This window comes from Dermochelys coriacea, chromosome 1, assembly GCF_009764565.3.
Source record: "Dermochelys coriacea isolate rDerCor1 chromosome 1, rDerCor1.pri.v4, whole genome shotgun sequence".
Taxonomy (NCBI): domain Eukaryota; kingdom Metazoa; phylum Chordata; order Testudines; family Dermochelyidae; genus Dermochelys; species Dermochelys coriacea.
The window spans coordinates 169,813,600-169,833,900 of NC_050068.2; the positions used below are offsets into that span (position 1 = coordinate 169,813,600).

The following is a 20,301-nucleotide window of genomic DNA, read 5'->3' on the forward strand; positions in this document are numbered from 1 at the left end:
TTCTTGTTACCCTTCACATTTATTACACAAATAAGGGTTAAATTGCGTAACAGCCCAAATGATGGCATAACATTCCTACTCAATGACAGCATAGTTCTGGTCAATGGAAGGTTAGTTTTTTAACTCAAGAAGGCACTGGGGTACCTCTTGTTCCCCCATCCTGCATTAGCACCACACCTAACCCAACCTCAGAAACACAATTACAGAGCACAAAGGGTTTGCTGATATCAGGGCTGACCAAAATAGCCTCTTGTGATAAAGCCTCTTTTATGTTCTGGAAACCTCTTTCAGAGTCCTCTGTCCATTTCCCCTTTTTTTGTAAAGTCTGTTATGGGGCCACAGTGTCACTAAACCCCTTTAGCAACCTCCAATAATAGTTGGCCAGACTGATAAAGGATTGAACCTGCTTCTTTGTTTATGGGGCAGGTCAACTTTGAATGGCTTCTACCTGCCCTCCCCATGCCTTAGGTAAGATACCTCTGCAGCCCCCATCTTGCATTTGGACACTTGGCCTTTCTAAGCCTTTGTAACATAAGTCGAGTGGTCTTGCCAGGTCACCAGGCAAATCACCAGGTCATCTATACAGGTTCTGGCAAAGGTCTATAACCACTGCAGCACATCACTGACAAGCCTCTGAAAAGTACACCATTAATTAATGGATTAATTAATCCAAAAGGCATAATCTTAAATTCATATAGGGCAGATTCCAGTATAAAAGTGGATTTGACTCGTGGGTATTGGCAAATTCCCTTAGATGTTGATGCCCAAGACAAGTCCAGAGTGCTTATGAACTTTGTACCCGCAATAGATCCAGTAGGTCTTCTACCCAGGATATAGGTAATGGGTCAGGTTGTGTTGTTATACTAATAAAATAAAAACCAGCAGGATCTTATTAAAGGGGAAAAGGCAAAATACCACATTTATTGTGAATACAGGAAAAAATCATAGTAAGCAGTTAGTTATAGCTATAACATTCCATTCAATTTCATATTTATTCACACACACACACACACACACACACACACACACACACAGGTTCTGCAAGGTTGTTATCATAGTTACCAGCCTTAGAGGTGCTCGTGCCAAGTCACTGGCTAGGTGGCCTGGACATGAGGAGGGAGCAGGGCCTTGTCAGGTGCTCATCTGATGCTTCTGGAAGTGGGTTTGCAGAATCAGACCCCAAAGTTCTCACTTTCTAGAGTCCATTTTTATAGGAATTTATTCCTATGTCAGTCTATGGGAATTGCTTCATCATGCTGTTGCTGAATCAATCAGCAGCTGGCACATTCCTAACGGCTCCGTGCTGCCAGATGTTATCTTGTTCTTTGGTTCTCCCATCCTTGAGGCTGTTGGGTGGATTCCAGTCTGCCCTCTGGGGGTCCTCTGGTTGTTTCCACTTGATGCCTTCTTCGGCTGATCGACACTTGATTTTTAGGCTGGCACCTCCCTGATCATTCATTTATTATCCACACCAAGCATCCATCCACATACATTCTCTATCTCTATTTTAATCACAATTGTTAACAAAGAGAGATAAATAGAACAAAAGGGCAGCGAGTCTCTGGGTGCTGTTTCTGTTGTTACAAAGTATCACTTTGAGTCTCTGTGTAAGTAGTTGTTGTTACAAAGTATTGCTTTGAGAACAGACTCTGTTTTAGGATGTACTAACACAATTAGCAGCTTGCAAGTTTCACAGAGAGAGAGAGAGAGAGAGAGAGAGAGAGTAAAAACGAAGTCAAAAACCAAGAGACCTCTTAATTAATAATACCCTGAAATTTAAACTATGGGGAATCAAACTCATTTGTGATTTTAATATAGAACTTCTTTAATATGATCCAACATAACAGTGTGATAGCATTTAACCTCCTACAATCTACTCAAAACCTCATAGTTTTATTCCTTTTTAGGTACCATCACAATAGAAGATACCTAGGGGCTTTTTGATTAGAAATCACCCCCTTATCCAGCATACTTTCCACGTCCTCCTGAATTTTCTTCTGCATTTTTTCCTTAGCACGATATGCTTTGCTAGGAGCAGGGTGGAGCCCTGTCGTTTCAATGGCATGTAGAATCTCATCAGTTAAACCTGGCTGCTTGGAAAATACCTGTGGTGCTTCAAAAGGGCCAACGTTTCCTGCTTTTGTGTTGGATTCAAACCCTTCCAAATCTCAGTGCTGTCTCATGGGCAGAATTTGTGAGATAAAGAGGGAGGGTGGGCATTGCAAGCAAATGCAAGCATCAGGAAGGCAACCTGAGTGTGCAATGTAATGAGTTCTGCAGAGAAGTCACCTAGTGCTCCCAGCTTGCACCCCTGAGGTAGAGAGTCAGAATTTTGTTCATAAACAGAGTGATTAACAGGAAATTAATATAAGAAAGGGCTGATAGGATGTTTCCTAAAGTTAAATGATTTGTTCCAAGCTTGGTGAACTGCAAAAAATAAGTAGCCTAAATTATACAAAGTAATTGTAGATTTTTCTACAATTGTTTCAGTTGCTGGATTAAAGAAGTAGCAACAAAGTTACTAATATCTATCTTGGAGAAAATAACTTTCTTTTTTTTTTTTTTTAAGACAAAGGAAATGCAGTAGATCTAATCTACCTGGATGTCAGTAAGGTATTTGATACAGTTCCACATAGGAAATTATTAGTTAATCTCCATTTTCTCTAATTTCATATGAGATCTGAAATGTGGATAAGGCACTGGTTAAAGGGGAGATTACAACAGATCATATAGAAAGGTGAACTGTCAGGCAGAAGGGAGGTTATTAGGGGAGTGCCTCAGGGATCAGTCTTGGGACCAATCTTATTTAATGTTTTTGTTACTGACCTTGGCAAAAAAAGAGGGAGTGCGCTAATAAAATTTGAAGATGACACAAAGTTGGGAGGTATTGCCAATACAGAGGAGGACCAGAATATTATACAGGAATATCTGGATGATGTTGTAAACTGAAGTAATAGAAATGGGATGATATTTAATAGTGCAAAGCCATGAATTTATGGACTAACAACAAGAATTTTTGCTATAAGGTGGGGACTTATCAATTGGAAGTGACATAGTTGGAGAAATACCTGGGTGTATTGGTTGATCACAGGATGACTGAGCTGTCAATGTGATGCAGCTGTGAAAAAGGCTAATATGGTCCTGGGATGCATCAGGCAAGGCATTTCCAGTGGAGACAGGGAAAAGTTAGTACAATTATACAAGACACTGGTGAGACCTCATCTGGAATACTGTGTGCAGTTCTGGTCTCCCATGTTTAAGAAAAATGAATTTGAACTGGAACAGGTGCAGAGAAGGGCTACGAGGATGATCTAAGGAATGGAAAAATATACTTTATTTTTATATTTAGAGGAGATTCAAAGAGCTTGGGTTATTTACACTAACAAAAAGAAGGCTGAGCGGAGATATGATTGCTCTCTATAAATACATCAGAGGGATAAATACCAGGGAGGAAAAGAAGTTACTTAAGCTACATGCCAATGTGGACACAAGAACAAATGGATATAAACTGGCCATCCTCAAGTTTAGATTTTAAATTACAGGAAGGTTTCTAACCATCATTAGGAGTGAAGTTCCGGAACAGCCTTCCCAGGGGAGCCATGGGTGTAAAAACCTAACTGGCTTCATGACTGAGCTTGGTAAGTTTATGGAGGGGATGGTATGATGGGACTGGCTACAATGGCATGTGACCCATCAGCGACTGCCTGTAGCAAAAATCCTCAATGGCTGGAGGTGGGACACTAGATGAGGAGTTACTACATGGAATTCTTACTGAGGTATCTGCATGGTGGGTCTTGCCCACATGCTCAGGGTCTAAGCACCATATTTGAGGTGAGGGAAGGAATTTTCCTCTGGGTCAGATTGGCGGAGACCCTGCGTGTTTTGTTTGTTTGTTTGTTTGTTTGTTTTTGTTTGTTTGTTTTGGCCTTCCTCTGCAGCATGGGGCATGGGGTCACTTGCAGGTTTATGCTACTGTAAATAGTGGATTCTCTGTAACTTGAAGTCTTTAAATCATAATTTTGAGAACTTCAGTGACTCAGCTAGAGGTTAGGGGTCCGTTACAGGGGTGGGTGGGTGAGGTTCTGTGGCCTGCAATGTTAACCGTCCATAGGCACAGCCCCCTGCAGCTCCCAGTGGCCGTGGTTCGCTGTTCCCAGCCACTGGGAGCTGTGGGGAGCCATGCCTGCAGATGGTCAATGTCAGCAAAATATCTTGCGGCCTAACGTATTCTGACATCTTGTAGCAAGTCACTTATGGGACTCTGGTTAGGTTTTAAATTGTAATGTATATTCTTACTCAAATACAATTACTAAAGTCAGAAGGGAGCATCCTGATCATCTAGTCCAGTGGTGGGCAACCTGTGGGCCATCAGTATCATCTGACTGAGGGCCGCAAGACATTTTGCTAACATTGACCATCCTCAGGCACGGCTCCCCACAGCTCTCAGTGGTGGGAACAGTGAACTGCGGCAAAGCACAGGGCCGGGGGGGTCACCCCAATTTGCCCTACCCAAGAGACAGCTCTGCTACTTTTAGTCCAGGCTAGGAAAACTGGTTTGCTACTCTGGTTAGGTTTTAAATTGTAGTGTATATTCTTACTCAGATACAATTACTAAAGTCAGAAGGAAAGGAAGTACTTATGGCACCTAAGAGACTAACATTTATTTGAGCATAAGCTTTTGTGAGCTACAGCTCACTTCATTGGATGCATTCAGTGGAAAATACGGTGGGGAGATTTATATACATACAGAACATGAAACAATGGGTGTTACCATACACACTGTAAGGAGAGTAATCATTTAAGATGAGCTATTACCAGCAAGAGAGTGGGGCTGGGGGAGGACCTTTTGTAGTGAATACAGACTAACATGGCTGCTACTCTGGAAGCTAAAGTCAGTGGGCAACCTGTGGGCCATCAGCGTCATCTGATTGAGGGCCGTGAGACATTTTGCTGATGTTGACCATCCACAGGCACAACCCCCCGCAGCTCCCAGTGGCCGCGGTTCACTGTTCCCAGCCACTGAGAGCTGTGGGGAGCCGTGCCTGCGGATGGTCAATGTCAGCAAAATGTCTCGCGGCCCTCAGTCAGATGACACTGATGGCCCACAGGTTGCCCACCACTGGACTAGATGATCAGGATGGTCCCTTCTGACTTTAGTAATTGTATTTGAGTAAGAATATACATTACAATTTAAAACCTAACCAGAGTCCCATAAGTGACTTGCTACAAGATGTCAGAATATGTTAGTATTACAACTGAGTGGGTCTAATATTTATTTAATTTTTCTTTCTTGATATAGGAATTAGATACAGTGCTCCTGTCAGATAATTTCTGTGTTTATCTGTAAAAAAACAAAACAAAACAAAAACCCCTAGAGTTTTCAGTTGCCTAAGAAGCCCCTGGAATTATGGTTAAAGTTACCCCCTGCAATCTGAAATGGCACCCTGAGAGCAGGCACAGAATTTACCCCTCCTGCCCCCCACATGACCTCATAGGCTGTCTGGAGCTGCACCCCACCAAATATGGAAGTCGAACTGCAATTTTTGCAAACTTAGCCATTGATGTTTTTCCCTGGAGGCCAAATTTAAGCAATGTCTTAAAAATATAATAAAGAATAGATGTTCTGCAGTGGATATTGCTTTAGAATAGCAAAGATGGGGGAGAGAATATTTGCTTTGAAAGGCAAACCAACAACAAAGTGTGCATATAATCCATCACATACCTATAATCTATCATCATAGTGTTGCTGAAATATATACAAGTAAAGGTATTTGCTTTTGTTTTGTGAGGCATGTTAGTCTATCATTTTATTATGAATCATCTGTGTAATAAAAAGACAAACTTGTATTTGAAGCTTTACTGCATATAAAATCAGCATAACATACTAGTTAATAAAATGATAGGCAGAGGTGGATATTCAGTACTTTAAGTACTTCAGTACTTTGTTCAGTGGCCACAATAGCCATGATTTTCAGAAATATGGTAGTCATTTCCCCTTAGTTATATCCAGAAAGCATGTTTGTGTAGCTTCTGTTAAACTGATTTGTGTTCTTGGAATTCAAAATCAATACCCGAGGTGAAAAAAACATCTCCAATAGTTAGGATCTAGTTGGAATTCTTGATTTTAATGAATTCTTATTGTAGTGACTTTGGACCTGATCCTGCAAAGACTTTAAGCACACGTGCTTTTAACTTCCCAAATTCAGTGGGACTACACAGATTAAGACTGGAAATAAGGGTGAACAGTGTCAAATTAGTTTTAGGTGAAGTCAATAATTGGCAATGATATCACTTATTTGAATGGTATACAAAAGTAAACTCTTAAACGATTCATTGCTAACATCTGCCTGATCACATTTGAGCCAATCAATATGGGTCTAAGTATCCTTGGGTTTAGTCTGTTTGATCAAATGTTTATAAATGTTTTGTTCCTGTTTGGGTGTAATGATTGCTTGCAATTAGGTATGTTTAGAGCAATTGTGTAAAACACCATTTGGCCTTTGAACTTAAAGGAAATTATGGTTAAATTAATGTTTGGTGGTTTCCCATATTAATAATATACAGGGAATGGGGTGGGGGAATAAACTGGGACTGAGAAAGCACGGGGACTTAGATGGGAAGATGGGGGTGGTGGTGACAGGAGGCTGTGACTGGATGGACAGAGAAATGAAGTGAGAGCTAGGACTGGAAGCCAAGGAGGGAGGTGAGACCTCGGGTGAGAGAGAGACAGATGAGGAGCTAAGAGAGAAAGTGAGAGTGGCTGAGCAGGGAGATTGGGACTGGGGAAGGAGAGATGTAGAGTGGGATTGGGAGGCTGGGCCTCAGATAGAAAACCTGGAGTGGGAGACTAGGAGTGGGATGAGAAGCCTGAGGAGTGAATAGTGAGACTGAATAGGCAAGGAGAATGGGACCATAATGAGAAACCAGAGCTGGGTAAGAAACAGGACTGAGCCAGGGATCAGATGGAGGGGATGGGGGCAAAAGAGGTCAAACTTTGGGGGAACAGGTAAAAAGTCTGTGGCTACTAAAGACACTCCAATCTAGAGCCTTGAATGGAATCCCAGATTCCTTAGTCTCACCATTCCTCTGCTGTTAGCATGTGGGAAATTCACTGGAAAAGTTTCATTTCCTTGTAGAGCTGGCCCACGACTTACTACTGCGATCAGTTACTTGATTAGCTCAAGTGGCAGAGATCTGTATGATGGATTTGCACATTCTTACCTTGCTGATGATTTATGTGGGTGTCAATATGATATCACATGATGAGCTTTGGTTTTTTTTTTTTTTCAGTTTGACTTAAAAAACCAAACCTAAGAAATTACATACAAAACCCCATAATTATACACCATCTGACATCTTCAAGAAATGAAGCCGGGGTCCTATAGACAAGAGCCTCTTTCACTATACCCCCTTAATTCATCTTCACTACAGGTTTTGCATGTGCACTGCATGTATCTGGGGTCCTGTGGAAAAAATAGTATGCAATAATGTAATTAAACTCTATCATGATGCATAGTGTCTTGAATCAATGATGCACTTCATGGCAAAGGCTGGGATATTCAGTGCTGCTTTAGACCTGGTTGTTCCACTCTTGACCAGCTCTTTACCTCAAAACAGCTTTTTGGGAAAATTGCTGAATTTAATTAGCAATGCACAGCACTTCTTAGAGACTTCCCTCAGGCCTTTGATTCAGAGCATCAAGCAAACTTGTAGGATCTGAGGCAACATGGCATCACTGGGAAGACTGTGATATTAAGAGAAGAGTTCTATAATGGTAAAGAAAAGTGTGTTTGAGTCAGTGGCAGATACAAGGCATGATTTCCTATGTCCACGGGAGTTTGGCAAGGCTGTTACCATTGTTGAACAATATTGACATTGATAAGTTGATGGAGAAGTTTGAGGAGGCAATGGTTGGGGGTGCTGAGTTGAATGCCATTCTGCTTTGAGATCTCTAATTTGCTGATGACGTTGCCTTGTTAGTTCAGTTTGGTGAATCACTGCAGCTGATAGCCAGTCTGGCTGGACAAGAAGCAGACTGCATCAGTCTGGTTATAACTCTGGATAAAACAAAGTCTTTGGCCATTTCCATCGAGCAGCCTCCAGTTCCAGATAGCAACAGCTCAGTATTTACCTGGTTGGACAGGACATCAAGCAAGTGCAACTGTCTAATATTTGGGCAGCATCAAAGGCAGTGCTGGAGGATGTGCAAAAGATGTAGATGCCCATATAGCAGCAGCTACTGCCATGTTTTGAGCCTTTTAGTGGTCTCTGTGGGGATGTTGTGATATCAGCCTTGCTATGAAACTGAATGTATAACTTCATGATTATACCAACTGTATCAGTCTGAGGAAGACTGAAGAAAGTTGGATTGATGTTCTCAATTCTTGTCAGTCAGCTGCTCCATATTGAGTGGCAGGACAAGAACAGAAATGGGTATATTTGAAGCTAAACCCAGTAACCACCTCAATCAGCACTGGTTCAATTTCAGTGGCTGTGACATTCCCCAGGGTGCCATCTGGACTGCAGAATAGCTGTGCATCCTAGTTCTCCAACCTGGGATGCCTTTTACACAGCTTTAGTGGTGAACAGCCACACGTGGCCTGTTAACACACAGACTACAGCATGTAACTTATGCCCAGCTTCACAATATTGAGTGCTGTTAGCTAGCCACTCATGAATTACACTGCAGAACACCAAAAGATATTCTAGTCCAGATTTCCACCAGAAATGTGTATCTTGTACCACAAGCAATTTGCTGAACAATGCAAGCTCATATAAACTCCATTAATTTCATCAATGGAAAATGATATGTACCATCTTTGTCATCCTAAATCAGTGGTCTCAAACATGCGGCCCGCGGGGCTATTTCCTGTGGCCCACCAAGCAGCCCACCCCCGGCCTACCTCCAGGCCAGGGGTGGGCAAACTACAGCCCGCGGACCAAATCTGGCCCTCTGGATTGCCCCCTGTGGTCCCACAAGCCCTGCGCTGCTCCCTGAAGAGGCTGGCACAATGTCCCTCCAGCCCGGGGAGAGATGCGGGGGCCAGAGGGCTCCGTGCATTGCCATGGCTTCTAAGCACCGCCCCCCGCATCTTCTATTGTCTGGGAATGGGGAACCGCGGCCAATGGGAGGTACCTGGAGGAGTGGCAAGGCAGCACATGAAGCCCTGTGCCCTCGCCCCCCCCACCTCCCCCGGGCCACAGGGACATGGTTCCGGCTGCTTCCTGGAGGAGAGCAGCGCAGGGGCCAGAGGCCAGGGGCCAGGACAGGCAGGCAGGGAGCCTGACCTGGCCCCGGTGTGCGCCGCTGCCACCCCGGATCCCGCACCCCAAACCCCACCTGCACCCTGCACCCCAACTCCCTGCCCTGTGCCCCCTGCCACACCCCGTGCCCCTCCTGCACCCCCTGGGGGAGGAGTTGGGGTGGGGACTTTGGGGAAGGGGTTGGAATGGAGGCAGAGAAGGGGTGGGAAGAGGCGGGGCAAGGGCAGGGCCTCATGGAAGGGGTGGAGTGGGGGCGGGACCAGGGGCAGCCCGGGGGAGAGTGTCAGCGATGCAGCCCTCGGGCCAATGCCCTAGTCCTTATGTGGCCCTCGTGGTCATTTGAGTTTGAGACCCCTGTCCTAAATGGAGTTTCCCACACAATTTAATCCAAACACAATGGTTAGATAAAACAGCGAGACAAGTTTATTAACTCAGAAAAAAATATTTTAAGTGACTTCAAGTAATGAGGCATGAAGGTTAGGATTGGTTACAAAAAAAACAAAAACAAAAATGATAAAATGCAACTGACATAGAAGATTACCATCATAGAAGGTTAGGGTTGGAAGAGACTTCAGGAGGTCATCAGGTCCAACCCCCTGCTCAAAACACGATCAATAGCAATAAACTAACTTAACAAACTAAAATGGATTCAAAGCAAATTTCTTTCTCACCTGTGGCTGAGTTTTTTTCAGACAGAATCACGCTCCCCACTCTACCCATTTCAGTTCTTTAAGAGATGTTGATGTCGTGAGCAGAGTGAGGTAAAGCGTTTTTTCTCCCCTCTTTATAATTCAATTCCTTGTGCTAGAAACATCGTTGTGAAGTCATGGTGATAGACAATCTCTTGTAGATGTGAGGTTTGAACTGTCCTTGTGCTGAAATGCAAATTTCTTGTTCATGCCTTTTCCCTGCAGAGAATGGCAGTTTAAGTGGGTGATGGTCATTAACACCTGGTTGGGGTGCTAGAGTGCCTGTCTCTGAAAACTGGTTTGGACTTGCTTTTCTAACTTGGAATATGTTACATCAATGTTATACAATAAAATCTTATAACTATACATGCAATGTTGATTCACACATGTTGTGAATCAGGACAATTATTGTCCTGTGTGTCAGGACAATAATGTTCAGCAGATTGAGTTTTCAAATGATACCTCACAGGGCATACTTTGTACAAAATTTGTCAGAATTCTGTAAAATTCTGGTATAGACTGTCACCATGGCTAACTTGGTATGGATATATTTAGAATGGAAGATTAATGAATTCCAAAGTGTGAGTACACCAAGCAATGCCTCTACATGGCTGGCAATCACATGGATTGTGGGTGCTCCAAGGCCACTGGGCTGACCTTGGCTCAGGTTTAAGAGCATTTGCAAGAGGGACTTGAAAATGTTCTACATTGACACCATAAGCTAGGAAGATGCAACTAGCAACAAGTTATACTGGTGGCAGCAGGAAGTGAAAGTGGCTGAAGAGTGGTGATCGAAAGAGAGAAAAGCGCATCAAATGCTTGTAGTGCTCTGGCTTCCTCTGGCTTTGCACTTTATGTCTGCATTATCTGTGGCAAGGACTGTCACTTGAGAATTGCACTTTTTAGTCACTTGCAACACGGCAGCATGACACAGCAACTGAACTGCTTTGCCACTTAGCACCATAGTTTTTCAGGATGGATGGTCGCCATTCCACAGGGCCAGTGGTATAGTAAGGAATAGAATCCGGGTCTGCTGAGCTCCAGTCCAGTGTTCCATCCACTAGGAAACACTGCCTACCTATTCTGTATGCTTTCTTTTGGTACAAAAATTTTACTCTTGTTGACAGCAGGTGAAATTTCAATGAACAACAGAAAGTGAATGTTTTGAAGTTTTTAAGATTTTCTTGTGTTAATTTTTAAAATGCTTAAAAGGATGATATATTCCTGATCTTTGAAACATAAACAATTTGTAAGGAGGCTGTTTGTTAGACAATGGAAGTTTCTTTAACATCCTTTTCCTTTTTCATAATTAATGCTACTGCTTAGAAATTATCCTAGAATTTGGAAGCAATCAAAATGACCATATTTTTTTCTCCTGAAAATTGTGCTAGCTTTTTATCATTTTATTTTGAAACAGTGTACCTTTGTTAAAAAGAAGCCCCGTGGTCCCTCAGTTCTTACAGGAAGCTGTCACTTGATATGGCTATTGAGTTCATTCAGTCATGACTCTGATCAGAATATAAATGGGACAAAGTAGCATGTCCAGCATTAAAATGCTCAGAAGGCAGGAAGCTTCTCAGTATTTCCAGACTCTAAAGAAAGTCTGTGCTGTGGAAGGGTGGCTTGGGGTGGCTTGAGTGACCTGTCCTGAAGGGATCACACAGCTCTGTAAGTAGTTCATGAAAACATTTGGCTGCTCCAGAAAGATCCTGTTGCTTGAGGATCCATGAAATCCTGCTGTTGGGGGTAGAGGGAGGGAGAGGGGAATGGAATAGGTCTCCAAACAATCTGCATTAAATTCTTCTCTGGCCCACCATAGAATAAAAACATTGAGTAGTCTACTCTACAGCGGAATTGGGCTTTTGCTATGTTTTAAAGACTTCTTGAGAAGGTGTCAGGCATTCTAGCTCCAAGAAGACACTGTTTCAAGTTCATTATTTTCAAGAGGCTCATGTGCTAAACTGTGTATTATAGAACATCCTTACCAAGTGATACTAGGCTAGATATACTCCTGCATCTGAGCTCCAAAGTCCCTCCTCACCACCGCCACCCAAGTTTCCTCTATCCCCTGGCATGTCCCCTACAACAGGATGAGGAGTGGCTGGTGGAGGTGCTAACTCCACCCATTTATGCCAGTTGAGAGCGGGTCTCTCCTCAGTCCCCCAACATACACCCTGAGAGCTCAACAATTATTGCCTCTTGGTACTACCTGAATGGTATCCTTGTTTCATCCCACAGTGTCCTTTAGAAGATAAGCACTGTGGAACGATAACTGTCATGGGTGCCAGGTTTGTATAATTTTTGATGGTGCCCAGAAAGGGTCCAAGCAGAGCCGTCCCATCCATAGGACGGACTGGGGCAACTGCCCTGGGTCCCACACTTTGGGGGTCCCCATGCTCCAGGGAATGTGGAGTCCAGGGCAGTCTGGAGGCTTAGCGGGGGGCCTGGTGTCAGCAGCAGCGAGTGACCTGGCCCCTGCCAACCCCACTTTGCTCTGCCCCGCCGGCTCCTGGTGTTGCTTGGGGGAGGGAAGGGAAGCCAGAAAGGGAGGGGCAGAAGATTGGGGTGGAATGTGGCAGGAAGGGGGTGGTGCAGAAGCCGGAAGGGGTGGAGCAGGGACGCGAAGATATGGGGTGGAGGCTTGGGGGAAGAGGGTGGGGCAGAGCAGGGGTGAAGCAGAGCAGGGCAGGCTAGTGACCGGTCGCTCACCGCTACCGGTGCCAGGCCCCCCACTAACCTCCCAGGCTGCCCTGGAACCCGCATCCCCCTGAAGTTGGGGTACCCCAAAGTGCAAGAGCCCGGGCGGTTGCCCCAGTCCATCCTATGGACGGGCCAGCTCTGAAAATATAAGCCCAAACATTGGTGGAGCCGGACCCACATTCCTGAATATTGGGTGAGCATGGGCACCATGGGCCCATATAACAGATGCAGGCATTGTTATACTGACACATAACTCCCTTCTCTTCATGTGTTAGTATAATAATGCCTGCATCTGTAATTTTCACTCCATGCATCTGAAGAAGTGGGTTTTACCCACAAAAGCTTATGCCCAAATAAATCTGTTAGTCTTTAAGGTGCCACTGGACTCCGTATTGAGACATAGTTGAAGTTAAACCTTTGGAAAATTTGAGAAAGCAGAACTGCCACTTTTCCTATATGTCCTCAACCAGGTGAATATTCCCTGGGATACAGCAGGCCACACTGGGCAGGGAAGTGTAATTTGCATCATTGTTTGCGAGTAAGAGTAAATCTGATCCTATGAATAGGTGCTAGAATTAGGGATGCTGCTGCACCCCTTGGCTTGAAGTGGATTCCATCATATACAAGGTTTACAATTTGGTTCAATGGCTCTCAGCACCTCCATCATACAAATTGTTCTTGTGCCACTGTCCATATGACTTATTTGCCTGACCAAACAGAAGCAGAGGCTGGCATGGAAGGAGAATAAATACCATACAATAATTAACATTGTTAAATAATAGTAAAACAGATACAAAAATAACTTCTTGAATGTATGCATGCCATCCATATACGTTACTATAAAGATTAAGCATACTACGAATTTTAATTCCTTTATGTAAATGTTGTATTTATTGTACCAGATTGCTTCAGGTGAAACTCTCATTAATATAGTTCTCCTTGGAAATGAGTAAAACTATTTTGATTGGCATGATAGCTAACTAAATGTAATAGACATCCTTTCAGAGAAAGGGGAAGTAGGTGAATGTCATGGAAAGGGGTTCCTACCAAGAGTTTTAGATATTTAAGTTTGTGTTTGTGATATGTTTTGTAGAGGGTTCAGTATTGGAAGGAAGCTCACTTTTTATCTTGCAAATTAATGCACCATTTCAGTGACAGAAAACAGCATCCAGGAGCAGGTTAATAGAAACTGCAGGAGCAACCTGAAAACTAAATATAAAAAATACAAGAAAACTTCTACTTGCAAGGCTTGACATTTAATGCAGGGGTTCAGGTGATCTCATTAGATGTGAGAATGAAACTTGGGTGGGTTTCGCAGTCTCCAGAACAGCAAAATAAAGCTTTTGGAAACATCTCCTATTAGATACTCATGAGCACCGTCCATTGAAATAAAGTCTGATCTTAGAGCAGAGGTCCCCAAACTGTGGGGAGTGCCCTTTTTGGGGTGTGTGGAGGAAAGTTCAGGGCTGGGGAGGCGGTGGGCCCGGGCCAGCCCCCACGGGGTCAGGGAGGGTGTGCCGACCTGCCCTGCACCCATTTCTGCTCCGGTCGCGTGCCTGTCCCTGTCCCCAGGCTTGGCGCAGCTCTATGCCTGGCTGCCAGTCCCCACCGCAGCCTAGCTATGGCTCCACTCCCATCCCCACTCCTGGCCCCAGATCCTCCCTCAGCTGTGGCCCCAACCTCAGTCCCCTTACCCTGTCCGCCTTCCTCCCCGCTTGAGCCATGGCCCCCCCTCCCTGCCCTGGCTCCAGGGAGGGCATGGATAGGGGGCTGGGGTGTGGGGTGCAACCCTCCAAAGTTTGGGAACTACTGCCTTAGAGCCTGGTCCTGCAAACCTTTACTGGTGGCAATAATTCCAATGACCTCTGTGGGATTACATGTGTAAGGACTATTCAGGTGCGTCATGTTTTGCTGAACTGGATTCTATCTAAGGGCATCTTTTTTTTTTTTTTTTTTTTTTCAGGGGGGGAAAGGGATTATTTACTTTTGTATGATACCTTGATCCAGTTGATTCACATTGTTTTCTCATTGCTCCCTCAGTGGTACCGTTTCAGTATCAAAGGCCTCAGCAGCTGAGCTGCATCAGAAGTAGAGCCTAATAGGAGGATCTTTCATTGTTTTCAGTGGTTTGATGTAACTCCTGGGTGATGTCAGCCCTCGGATTGATGGTTGGTGTAAGAAGGTATGGATTATGGATTTTATTGGTTTTCAAATGTTTTATTGCATTTAACATTAACAGTGATATATTCACATTATATCAGCAATGTATACCAAAGGGATACAGAGAGCCTGAAACAAACAGAAAAATTGGAGGAAGTAAAGAAAGTTATTAATTCAGTTTCATAAAGAAAAGCTAAACATCATGGTTTTTTTTCCTAAAAAAATTTAATGGTTGACCATCCTTTAATTTTAGCATTTCTTTCAGCGCTTGCAAGCTTGACAATTCAAATAGCTACAACAAAATTAATCGTAGGGATATTTGTGGTGTGCTATTTTCCTTTGAAGACACAGATACAGACCCCAAACCCCATCAACTTAGGCATCACCCTCACAAAAATCTTCTTTGCAATTGTCCACTAGAATTTGAGATATACCGATGATTCTTAGAAGAGACATTTTGTTATAGGTAACAGCTAGCCCCCAAATGGGCTAGTGCATTGTAATGGCTAGTCCGGAATGAGCGACTGCATTATTATATACAATGAATTTTTGCAGAATGAGTGGACATCTGCAAAATGTCAGTCCAAAATTGTTCCAATAGATTCTTGAGGCATTGCTCATATATAACCTACATTATGTTTGATAGTTATGAAATTCCCTCTCAACATCATAACCTCATCCTTACAACAAGATGAAATTACCTATTTTTCCTTAAAATAATAAATGGATATAAGTCACATTTACTGTTATAGGCCAACATCAAATGGTAAAACCAGAACTGTTGTCTGTTAGAGATTACAGTCCATTTATAGTCGACAAAGCCAAAAGCCTGAAATTAAACCTCTGGAACTGAAAGCATTTTAGTAAAACCTAATATGATGCTGCTTGTCTTTTTTGAAGATAGCATTTTTTTCTATTCTTGTGCTAAAAGCAGAATCTAAGGCAACTACTCTGCCTGAGATATGACACAGAAGAAACAGTAAATACAAGCAAATCACTGCCAATCCAGAATCGATTTGCAACATCACTATTCTTTGTAGTCAACTGCACAGTATGCTGATGTTGACATTTGTCTTTGTTATCAACTGGGTCTGTACAACACTTTTCTTGGAGTTCTCCTCTCAGGTTTTTTGTTAGCATGTCTCATCAGACGTCTATAATTAAATTGGTGTAAATAGCTTGTTTTGTGCATTAGGATAACTGCTTCCCAGTGTACATACTATTTCTCATTGCTCCATTTTGGGATATGTGTTTTGATTGTGTGTTATTTTTTTCTTTTAAATCCTGCATGACAACAGACTAACTTGTATTGTGACAACTTCTGTGGGAGCTCTTTTTTTGAGCAGTATGGTTGAGTTCCTCCAATTGGGTTGTTCCGATAATAGCCCAGCAGAATTGTGCTTGGAGTAGGATGGTTTTAGAAAGCTCTAGTCTGTAAACCAACCACATCATCTCCACAATGTCTCTCACCTCCAATATTGTGAAGTCATAATCCCAAGGTTTCTGTCAAATTTATAGCTCCTACAAGACAGCAAGGAGTTATGCCAACATGTGAGGTTCATAGTTGAACTAAACTAACAAATATGAGTATAGCACATAGGAGTGAGTATATTCTAGATTTAATGTTTTTATCTGTAGGTGGCTTCACTGATGCACCTCAGAATGGGATTTCTTTGATATTAGTGATAGATGTGATTGTTTGCATCATGTCCTGCATATCTGCATATTGCTCAAGTAAGATTTCTGCCTTTTTCATCTAGGTCTCCATATGGTGTCAATTTATTCCCTCTGTTGTTGTCAGTAGCCCATAGTCATCTGTACATGGAAAAGCCAAATTCAAGAAAAACATACATTAATACTTTTTGTTTAATGATGGAGCTTTTACTTCTGATTTTCTGAGGTGACTCCATATATTTGTTGGAGAGAGTGTTGTCATCAGCTAAAATGTGTGCAATACTTTTGTAGTGTCAAGAAAGAATAGGTTTCTGTGGAAGCATTGGTACTGATTCTGAAGAGTGCTTCTCAAGTAATAAATCAATACCACTTTGATGCTTTCGTCTCCTATTTTTTTGGTCACATTCAATGATCTTTTGGATTTGGCAGACTCCCATGTTACTGCTCTTTAATAAGCAGTAAGTACATTCCTTGAACTTTATAATCTTTATTGAGCTTTCATTCTCTGATGATGTCTTCCAAATGTACTGCCAAAATAATGCAAGAGACAGGGTAGGTGAGGTTGTTGCAATATAAATTATATTACTTCTGTTGGTGGAAGGGACAAGCTTTCAAGCCTCATAGAGCTCTTCTCAGGTCTGGAGAAGGGCAGACCTGAAGTAGAGCTTTGTGAGGCTCAAACACTTGTCACTTCCACCAACAGAAGTTGGTCCAATAAAATATTACTTCACCTGTTCTGTTGCTGTTTTTCCCTCTCTGATATTCTGGGGCCAACATAGCTACACCAATATTGCAAACAAAAATAATTCAATACAGGAGTCACTGCCCATTGAGGATACCAATGGGGTCAAAATCAAATACAAGACACAATGAAAAAAATGATGTACTGTACATATTAAAGCAGACTTGCTAATAGTGGCTGGAACACAAGAAAAATAAAGTTGATTTCTACTCTTATTCCCACTTTCTTCCCAGTTTGTCAGGAGAACTATAGGAAATGTTGTGAGCTTCTTATATCTTCTGTCCTCAGGATTCATGGCAATGGAACCTTCTGAAGGTATGTCTACACTTCAAGCTGTATATGTAAACTCCAGCTCAAGGAGACATACTTTGCAGTAGCTCTGAGCTAGTGTGCTAAAAACAGAAGTGTAACTACAGCAGCATGAGCATCTAGATGCCCTGAATACATACTCATTGAAGACTCTAGGCATATACTTGGAATGGCTAGCCCCTCCTGCCTCTCATGTTGCTGCAGTTACACTCCATTTTTAGCATGCTAGCTTGATCAGACCTAGCACAAGTATACTTTAAGTGTAGACATACCCTTAGAGTGAAGTAGTGGTGAGAATATGAGTTTGTCTACACTAGAGTTTCTTCTTTGCCACCTCCTCCTCTAGTCATCCAAAGAAGAAGAGAAAAGAAGTGATAATCCTGTTGAGATATAACACTTCACTTTCACCAGGTAGGCTACCAATGAATTTAGCACAGTGGAACCCAACTCTAGTGGATTGCTTCTTCACTCAATATAAATGAAATAGATTCAGTATGAGGAATGTTAAGGTTCATTGGTATGCACTGACATCATTTACGTAGCGGTCAAAAATGTTACATCTAAACTGCTTCTTTTGGGTTTTGATTAAACAAACTTTTTTGTGGAAATGTATCTGCTTCCCACTTACAATTTAGATTATTTCTTGTCAAAAAATTGCATTTGAAAGCCTAAATTTTTGGTTTGACTGAAAACAAAACAATTCCCCCCCACACACACACACGCCAAAATGTGATGATGCTATCTCCAATGGAGTTGTGGTTCAGGTGCTTCATGTCACCATTTTCTTCTGTGGGCTAGGTTTTCCAGTTGGACTACACATGATAATGATGCACAGCAGCCAGGGACACCCATGATGCACTGTGGCACAGGAGGACTTGTGGCACCTTACAGACTAACAAATTTATTAGAACATAAGCAGCTCAGCAAGAAGGGGAGCTATGGTGTTTCATGGGAAATGCTGTCTGGCCAGTGAACCTGGTCCACAGAAGAGCATGAGGGCTTGTGGCACCTGATCTGCAACTCCCAGGAGGTGGCATTTTTTGAATCAACATTTTAAGATTTTTTTCATCCAAATATTTTGGGATTGTTGCCAGAAGAGTTGCTGTTTGATGGCATTTTCCTTGGAAATAAATTTTCTGACCAGCAAGATCTTTGGGTCTTACTGCTCCTACTGTATTTTATTGGCATACTTCTGAGTTCATTATAAGTGAATTGTACTCTACAATTTACTTGCCATGTACTGTTCAGGCATTCGAACTTCAAGGAGATTCAACACTGATTCTCACATTTAGCTAAGGAACCAAATAACGAACTAGATATTTGCTATTCTCTGTATTGGTGGATTTAATTTATCTGTTATCACTGATTAAATGAAAAGGCTACCCTTTTGTCTGGGCATAAAATTTGTGTACATCAACCCTTCAGTTGGGATCTTTGATAATTTAGGCAAAGACATTTGTTAACAGGTTAAAATTACTTAGAAACTATTGGACAGGAATAAAAGATTTGGACATTTGAATGAAATAGAATCAGCTGGCTTTACCATTTTTTTAAATGTATGATTGATGTGGTTAGGGGGCAGGAAGACAAATATGACTTAACAATTAAATATTTGCATAAAATGCACCCAAGCTCATTCTGTGAAACTCAGTCTTGTGCTCAGTCTTCAGTCCTCTTCCATTCTATTTTGAAATGTGGATTCAAAAACTGTAAATCTGAACTAGTGAAATGATTAAAAAATGTTTTCCTGACTGCATTCAAGAACTGCTGAAAAAAGAATATCCAATTTCTTTAGAAGAAAACATAGAGAGATGCATATTTCCCTCTGCATTTGGAACCATCTATAAACTTTGGTATATCAGTTAAGAGGACATTTGACTTTGCTAATTGCCACCCCATTATCAGAAAGCAGAGCTCATCATGCCTGTGACATATTGTACTTCACTTTTTATTTAGCTCAGTCTGTAGGATGCTAAGCGTGAGATCATCTTCAGTCATGTTTCCATAATGGCAACCAAAAGGAGTTTATAGGTACATCACTGGGATATAGCTAAAAATTTGCAATTGATATATACACTGGTGAGTCTATTATTCCCAACCCACTAGCACTATATTCATACAACAGTCTTAGGTAGATCTGCCATCACACACACTGCATATGAAGTTTGATAGAGAAATTGAGCAGTGTGTTGATAAAGGCCTTGAAGAACAAAAATCTTTGCATTTCTATAAAAATCAGCACCCTAGAAAATTAAAATATGTACATTGTGGCATATCACACATGGCTCACTGCACTTACCTATGGGCCATATGTTTCTAATGCCAAAGCTGAAGTCTGCCTTTGCATTAGTTTTGTGAAACCCGGGGTAAGGGGTGGGTATGAGCGAGCCTTAAACTGCTGATTAATATTTGCTAATGGGAGAGGCTACTACAACAAAAACTGTCACTTTTGGAAACTATCAGCTAGTAAATGACCATAATAATAAAATATTTCATTGAATGTAAAGCTTGTAAATACTAGACTTCTGGATTAATAGCTGCAAGAGTGTGACAAAGCAAATAATTATGACCTTTCAGAATCTAAGGGAAAGAATATTTATCAAGTTCATGTCTGAGCTAAGTCATGCTTAACAGGATCAGACAATTACAATGTTCTAAAACACAGTGGCTTTAAAATATTTAACATATTTGTGACAGCATGACAAGACAAGTCACAGAGTCTATTTACATTTCACAATGAACCACTCTAGCTGTGGAGACTGC

The 20,301-nt window shown here is 42.2% G+C and overlaps 1 long non-coding RNA gene across 1 annotated transcript in view; it reads left to right on the forward strand.

Moving 5' to 3' along the window:
- Positions 1-16,851, forward strand: part of LOC119849726 — a 30,550-nt gene extending 13,699 nt beyond the window's left edge. The window contains exons 2-3 of the long non-coding RNA XR_005290553.2: positions 14,694-14,835; positions 16,574-16,851. This is a non-coding gene — a long non-coding RNA (uncharacterized LOC119849726). The remainder of the gene's footprint in view (positions 1-14,693; positions 14,836-16,573) is intronic.
- Positions 16,852-20,301: the final 3,450 nt, after the last annotated feature.